Here is a 6,371-nt window from a genome sequence, read left to right on the forward strand (position 1 = left end):
ACTTTCTCTTTCCATCTTCCACCAATCAGCCTTACCTGCTTCTACTTTCCCAGGTGGTTAACAACTTGATGGAATCCATACATCTGCATTGGTCTCTTAAAGTGATCTAAGATGGCTAGCCTGCCTCCTGTCTCTTCTCACCTCAACTTTACATCATCCTCAACTTCATCCTTCTTCCCTCTCACCTTTGATCACTCGTCAAGTCTTTTTTTAATTTCCCTTGAGATTTTCTCTTTCACCCATGGGGATTATTTAGAAGTCTGTTGTTTAGCTTCTGCATCTTAGATTTTTCTATTATTCATATTTGGTTGTTTTCCTTGTCACCAGAGTACACAATGTGTGATTTCATGTTTTAATTTACCTTTTATTGGTAAAGGAGGTAAATTCCTGCCCTAGGGTTAAGAGGACTTGACAGATAAGACTGACAGCAGTTTATTAGTCCCATATACTCACAGATGGAGGAAGGAGGACACCATACAGGGACACAGGAGGGTTGTGCTCAGGAACAGGGTGAACCACTATGGACTGTGGGAGCCAGGCTTTATAGTATCAAGGGGATGAGGTGTTCCCTGTTTCTCAAAGGAGGATAAGATTGGTTTGTTTGAATAATCCCACAGCTGGCAGGAAACTGAACCCTGCTACTCAAGGATGTGCAGGAACTGCAGTTGTTCTGCTTGATAAATTGTGTTGTTTGGTTAGGGACCCTTATCCACAATCACAGACTGGGGAGGGGACCTTGTGGTTAGGCCAGATGAGGCCGTCTCAGTTTCATCAGATGTCAGGGCAGCACATAATTGTGGACCTTAATTTAGGTCTTATGCCACATTTTGATTATTTTAAGTTTGTTGAGGTTTGTTTTATGGCTCAGGATGTGGTTTATCTTGGTCTTTGTTCCAGTAACATTTGAAAAGTGTATTCTGCTATTGTTGGATAGGGTATACAATAGAATCAATTAGATTCTGTTGGCTGATGGTATTGCTGAATTTTTCAACTTCCGTGTTGATTTTCTGTCTAGTTGCACTATTCATTGTTGAGATAGGTGTGCTGAAACCCCCACTTATAAATACAGATTTGTCTCTATCTCCTTTCAATTCTATTAGTTTTTGCTTTACATATTTTGCAGCTTTGTTATTTGGTGTGAATGCATTTAGGATTACATCTCTTAGTGGACTGAAACTTTTATCATTATAAATGTCCCTTTCTATTTCTGGTAAGTCCCTTTGCTCTGCAGTCTACTTTATCAGATGCTAAGATAGCCACTCCTGCTTTTTATTTTATTTTATTAATGTTTACCTGGTATATATTTTTCCATCCTTTTATTTTAACATGACTTATATCATTACATTTGAAGTGACTTTCTTTTAGAGAGCATATAATTAGGTCAAGTTTTTAAGTTCATCCTGCCAATCTCTGTCTTTTAATTAGTGTATTTAGACCATTTACATTTAATGTGTTATTGATTTTTGTTTGTTTGTTTGTTTTTTAGGGCTTTAGTCTGCTATCCTAATTTTTCTTTTCTGTTTGTTCTCTCTATTTTTTATTACTTTTTCCTGGTTCCCTGTGGGTTACTTGCTTTCAAATTTATTTATAGTGTTTATGAGTGTATCTCTTTGCAAAAATATTTTAGTGGTTACTCAAGGTATAACATTATATACATATAACTTATCAGTCTACTGGCATCACCATTTTATCAGTTGGAGTGAAGTGTAGAAACCATACCTTCCTTTACATCCCTTTACCTGCCCCATTTATGATATAATATAATATAATAGCCTCAAATATTTCCTCTACATGACTTTAGAACCACATGGAACAGGGTCATAATTTTTGTTTCAATCCTCAAATATGATTGAGAGGACTTAAGAGAAAAAAAGTCTATTGTATTTACCTGTATTTTTGCTTACTGTGTTCTTTCTTCCTGGTATTCCATGATTTCTTCTTTTATTGTTTGCTCTCTGTTTAGAGTGTTTCTTTCAACCATTCTTTTAAGATAGGTTTGCTGGTAACAAATCTCTTAGTTTTTCTTCAACTGAGAATGTCTTAATTTACCCTTCATTCCTTAAAATATTTTCATCGGAGATTGAATTCTGGGTTAACAGTCCTCTACTTTCAGCACTTGAAAAAGGTGTCAATTCATTCTTTTGGTAATGGTGAGAACTCCGGTATCATTCAATTTTTTCTCTCACTATAGGAAAGGAGTTGTTTCTCTCTTGCTACTTTTAACACTTTTTCTTTGTAGTTTTCAGAAGTTTGATTGTCTCAGTGTGTTTTTTCTTTTGTTTGTTTTTGTTTTTTGGTGTATTTTGTTTAGATTTCACTCTGCTTCTTGAATTTGTAGGTTTGTGTCTTTCTGCACTCTTTCTAGCACTCCAATAACACAAATGTTACAGCTCCTGTAATAGTCCCACAGATCCTTGAGGCTTTGTTCATTTTTTTTCTCAGACTATTTTCATTCTGTTGCTAATGTTGGGTAACTAATTTTCTATTTTCAAGTTCACTGATTGTTTCTTATGTCCCCTCCATTGTCTTCTTGAGCCCATCCACTGAATTTTAAATTTTAATTACTGCATTTTCAGTTCTAAAATTTCTATTATGTTCTACTTCATATCTCCTATTTCTTTGCTGACACTTCATTTTCATTTGTTGAAAAACATTTTATGCTGGCTAATTTAAAATCTTTGTCAAATAATTCTAACATCTCTGTTACCTCAGTGTTGGCATCTACTAATTGTATTTTTTAATTCAGTATCAGATCTTCCTGGTTCTTGGTACGTTGAGTGATTTTAGATTGAAATTGGACATTTTGAGTATTATGAGATTTTGGGTCTTACTTAAACTTTTCAATTTAATTGGATTTTTCTGATACTACTTTGGGTGAGAAGGGGGTGGCTTGTTACTGCAGGTAGGTATAGAAGTGCAGCTTCTCCACTCAGCCACTGTTGACACCCAAGGGAGGGAACTCCTCATTGTTTTTGGGTTGATGGGAGTTCTGGATTCCCCCTAGGCCTCTATGCATACTCTTTTGATTACTGGCTGGGAGGGGTAGGAGTGCTTCATTACTGTTCCCCTTGTGACCTCTGACAGCATGGTGGAAGGTGGCCTTATTTCCCCAGGATGGTGGTTACAGACCTGACTCTCCACTAAGCCTCCTCTGACACCATACCATCAGGAAGAAGGAGTGCCTTGTTACTGCAGGTTGGAGGTGGAAGTCCAGGCTACCTGCATGGTCTACACTGGCATCCCAAGAGAGGTACTCATGACTGCCCACTGGGGATGAAAGGCCTGGCTCCCTACTCAAGTTTCTCTGTCACTTTGCAAGGAGGTTGAAGTATTTCAATACAGCTTGACAAAGATGGAAATCTAGTGTCTTAACCTAGCCTTTGCTGGTGTGGATAGGGGTGTGGCCACAGGTTTTTATGTTTTGTTTTTGTTTTCTTATGCTGTGTTATTTGGCCTCAGAGCAGTTTTAAACCTAAAAGTTTTCTGCCTTCCTAGACTGCCCCTTCTCTGGTCCTTTGGCTCAAGAGACCAGGCTTTTGTAGGGGTTTTTAAAACATCTATATTTGTTGGTATTTCTGGTTGTCACGTTTTCTAGTATTCAGTTTTGGGTGTATGGGCAAAAGAAAACTGAGGGAACTTATCACAATGTCATTCCTCGCTCCTGAGGTTCCTAGCTGGTCTGTCTCCCTTTTTCTGTCTACCTTTTAGAGTCTTATTATGTTTGTTTCACATATTATGTGCAGTCTTTTCCGTTGTATTTAGTGGGAGGAATAGGGAAAGTATGTCTACTCCATCTTCCTGTAAGTGGAAGTGCCCTCATCAAATCCTTCGGATTCTACAACCTAAATATAGGAAATCCTTGATTTTCATGAGTGTTGGGTTCTCATGTAAGAATTCCCCATTCTTAAATACATAATAATTACAAATATAGCATACTATATATATGATTTTGGAACCCATGAAAAGGTGCTACTGAGGTCTCTTGCCATGAAGAACACAATGTCTGACAGTCCTAGCTGCAGCCCTCTGGACCAACCACCACATTCACACCAAGGCCTTACTTCCTCTGGGCTGCTCCCAGCCAATAACTGAGCACAGTGCAGATACTAATGCAGGCCCATTCCTGAGACACTTGGGACTCCTCTGATCAGTGATGATGACTCAGAGACTCTCCATTTGTCTGACTGAATCTTTCTTGGAATTTGGCTGCATTCCAAGACTCTTCCTATTCAATCTGCTTTCCTTTCCCCCTCCTCCACAAGTGTCATACCTGCATTGTGCCCTGAAAGCTCTGCCTGCCTACTCTGGTTCTCTTTCTCTCTCTCTTTTCGCAGGCATTTTCCTCAGGTACAGCTAATCTCACCCTATCGTATTCTTTTTGGAGGACCCAAGCAAATACAATCAAGTGTTTTATATATCTAGATCAAAATCTATAATCTAGATATATGCTTAGATATATATGATCTATACATATATGACATTATACTATATAATACATAAAACTATGCATATAAATACTTGTGTTATGCAGGATAATTTGATAATGATCAAGTATCATTGACATGTCAATTCTGGAGAGAGACTGTAGGGTAATGTGGCTCACTAATAGCCAAGTAATTATCTTTCCTACAAAAACCCACAGTATGGTTCATAGTCACATCCATGTAACATTACAAATTCTCATGGAATCAGACTTCACAGTTAATCATGTATTTTTGAAAGAACAAAGACCTACGCAGTATTGCTCAATAGAACTTTCTGCAAATGTAGATACATCCTATATCTTCACTGTCCATTAAGGTAGCCACTAGCTAAGTGTGGCTACTGAAGACCTGAAATATAGCTAGTGTGACTATGGAATTCTTTATGTTATTTAATTTAAATTTAAGTAGACACAAGTGGCCAGTGGCTGCCATATTGAACACTGTCGGCTGTAGTAGTTCCCAAATCCTTGCACTGCCTTCATTCCAATGATCACTGACTGAGGTCAGGCTTTTACCTTCATGTGACTAGCTGTGACAGACAATAGCCTTCTAAATGTTTTCCATGTTTCTCCATTTAACCTCTAAGCTGCCACTGGGCATTTGTTCTAAATACAAAATCATGGCATTCCTTGCTGAAAAGACATTCCGAAGGGTAGGGGCTGTGACTTAATTGCTGCATTCTTTCCCTTTCCCTTACACCTGGCACTATATATACCTGGCAGCTTTTAGGCCTGATAAACGTCTACTGGGAGAAAAATGAACAAATTTTAATAGCAGGGCATTCTGAAGATAGATTGCCTTATTGCCCTATTTTAGGGGATTTAGGGCCATGTGGCAAGATAATGAAGATTTTGGGGAAGTGAGCTAACCAGGTGCCTGCCCCCGACCCCCACATCCCCACTCCCAAATACATAATCTTTATGAGACTTATTCCATTCTGGTGACTCTCTTCCTAACCATATATCCCAGTATATTACCAACACAGTGGTCAGAGGGAAGAAACACATTTCTGGACCTCTCCCAAAGTGATCCTTTGTGAAACACCACCATGGGTAAATGCTAACAAAATAATATTCTCAAGAAGGGAAAAACCACATCTGCAAAACATAAGATGCCATTTTTCAACCCTATGGATCATTTCTTTAATAAATGCATTGTTGTCCTTAGTAAATCTTCATGCTTTTTTCCACAAGGAGAAACAGGACTTGAAAGAACACTGTCAAGAGCAAAGCTTGTTTAATTTAAATGTGATCTTTGCCATACAAAACACTTTTAGTACCAGCAGTCTTTCTGTGTCTGAGGAACACACACAACCAGCCTTGAGTGTATGTTTGAATATAGAAGGTCCTCAGATGAACACATGCATTTTTTTCTCCTCCTCCCCTCCAACATTCTCCTGTGTTCATCCCATCAGTGGGTCTTCCCAGCAAACAATACCCCATCCTTCCCATGGCAGTCTTCTCTATGCCAATGCACTTGTTTTCTCAGTTTAGTGAATGTTCGTGCTCCCTGTTTCAGGGAGGAAGGTTTAATTGTAGGGTTTCACATTTTCAAAGAAAATGTTTAGACTGGGAGGGATCAGCCATATTAGAGAAATGTGGCTTGCTCACAGATGAGTGGCGTAAACCCCCTGCCATTTGCTGGCAGGTAGCTCAAGAAGAAACTCTTTGGCTATTATTGAAATAATCCATATTTGATTACTTTTTTCCCCAGCAAGTACTTGGTTCACTTGGAATCTAGTTGTTAGGTTTGACACCTGGTCAAATACATCTGCAGTTGCGTATGTGGTGCACGTGCACGTGATCGGATAGTCCCATAACTTACTCACTGTAAAGTTGGCTCCCAAATATTTCTGCACACAGCAATAACATTTAATTATTTTGTAAC

Source organism: Rhinolophus sinicus, linkage group LG06 (assembly GCF_036562045.2).
Source record: "Rhinolophus sinicus isolate RSC01 linkage group LG06, ASM3656204v1, whole genome shotgun sequence".
Lineage (NCBI taxonomy): Eukaryota > Metazoa > Chordata > Mammalia > Chiroptera > Rhinolophidae > Rhinolophus > Rhinolophus sinicus.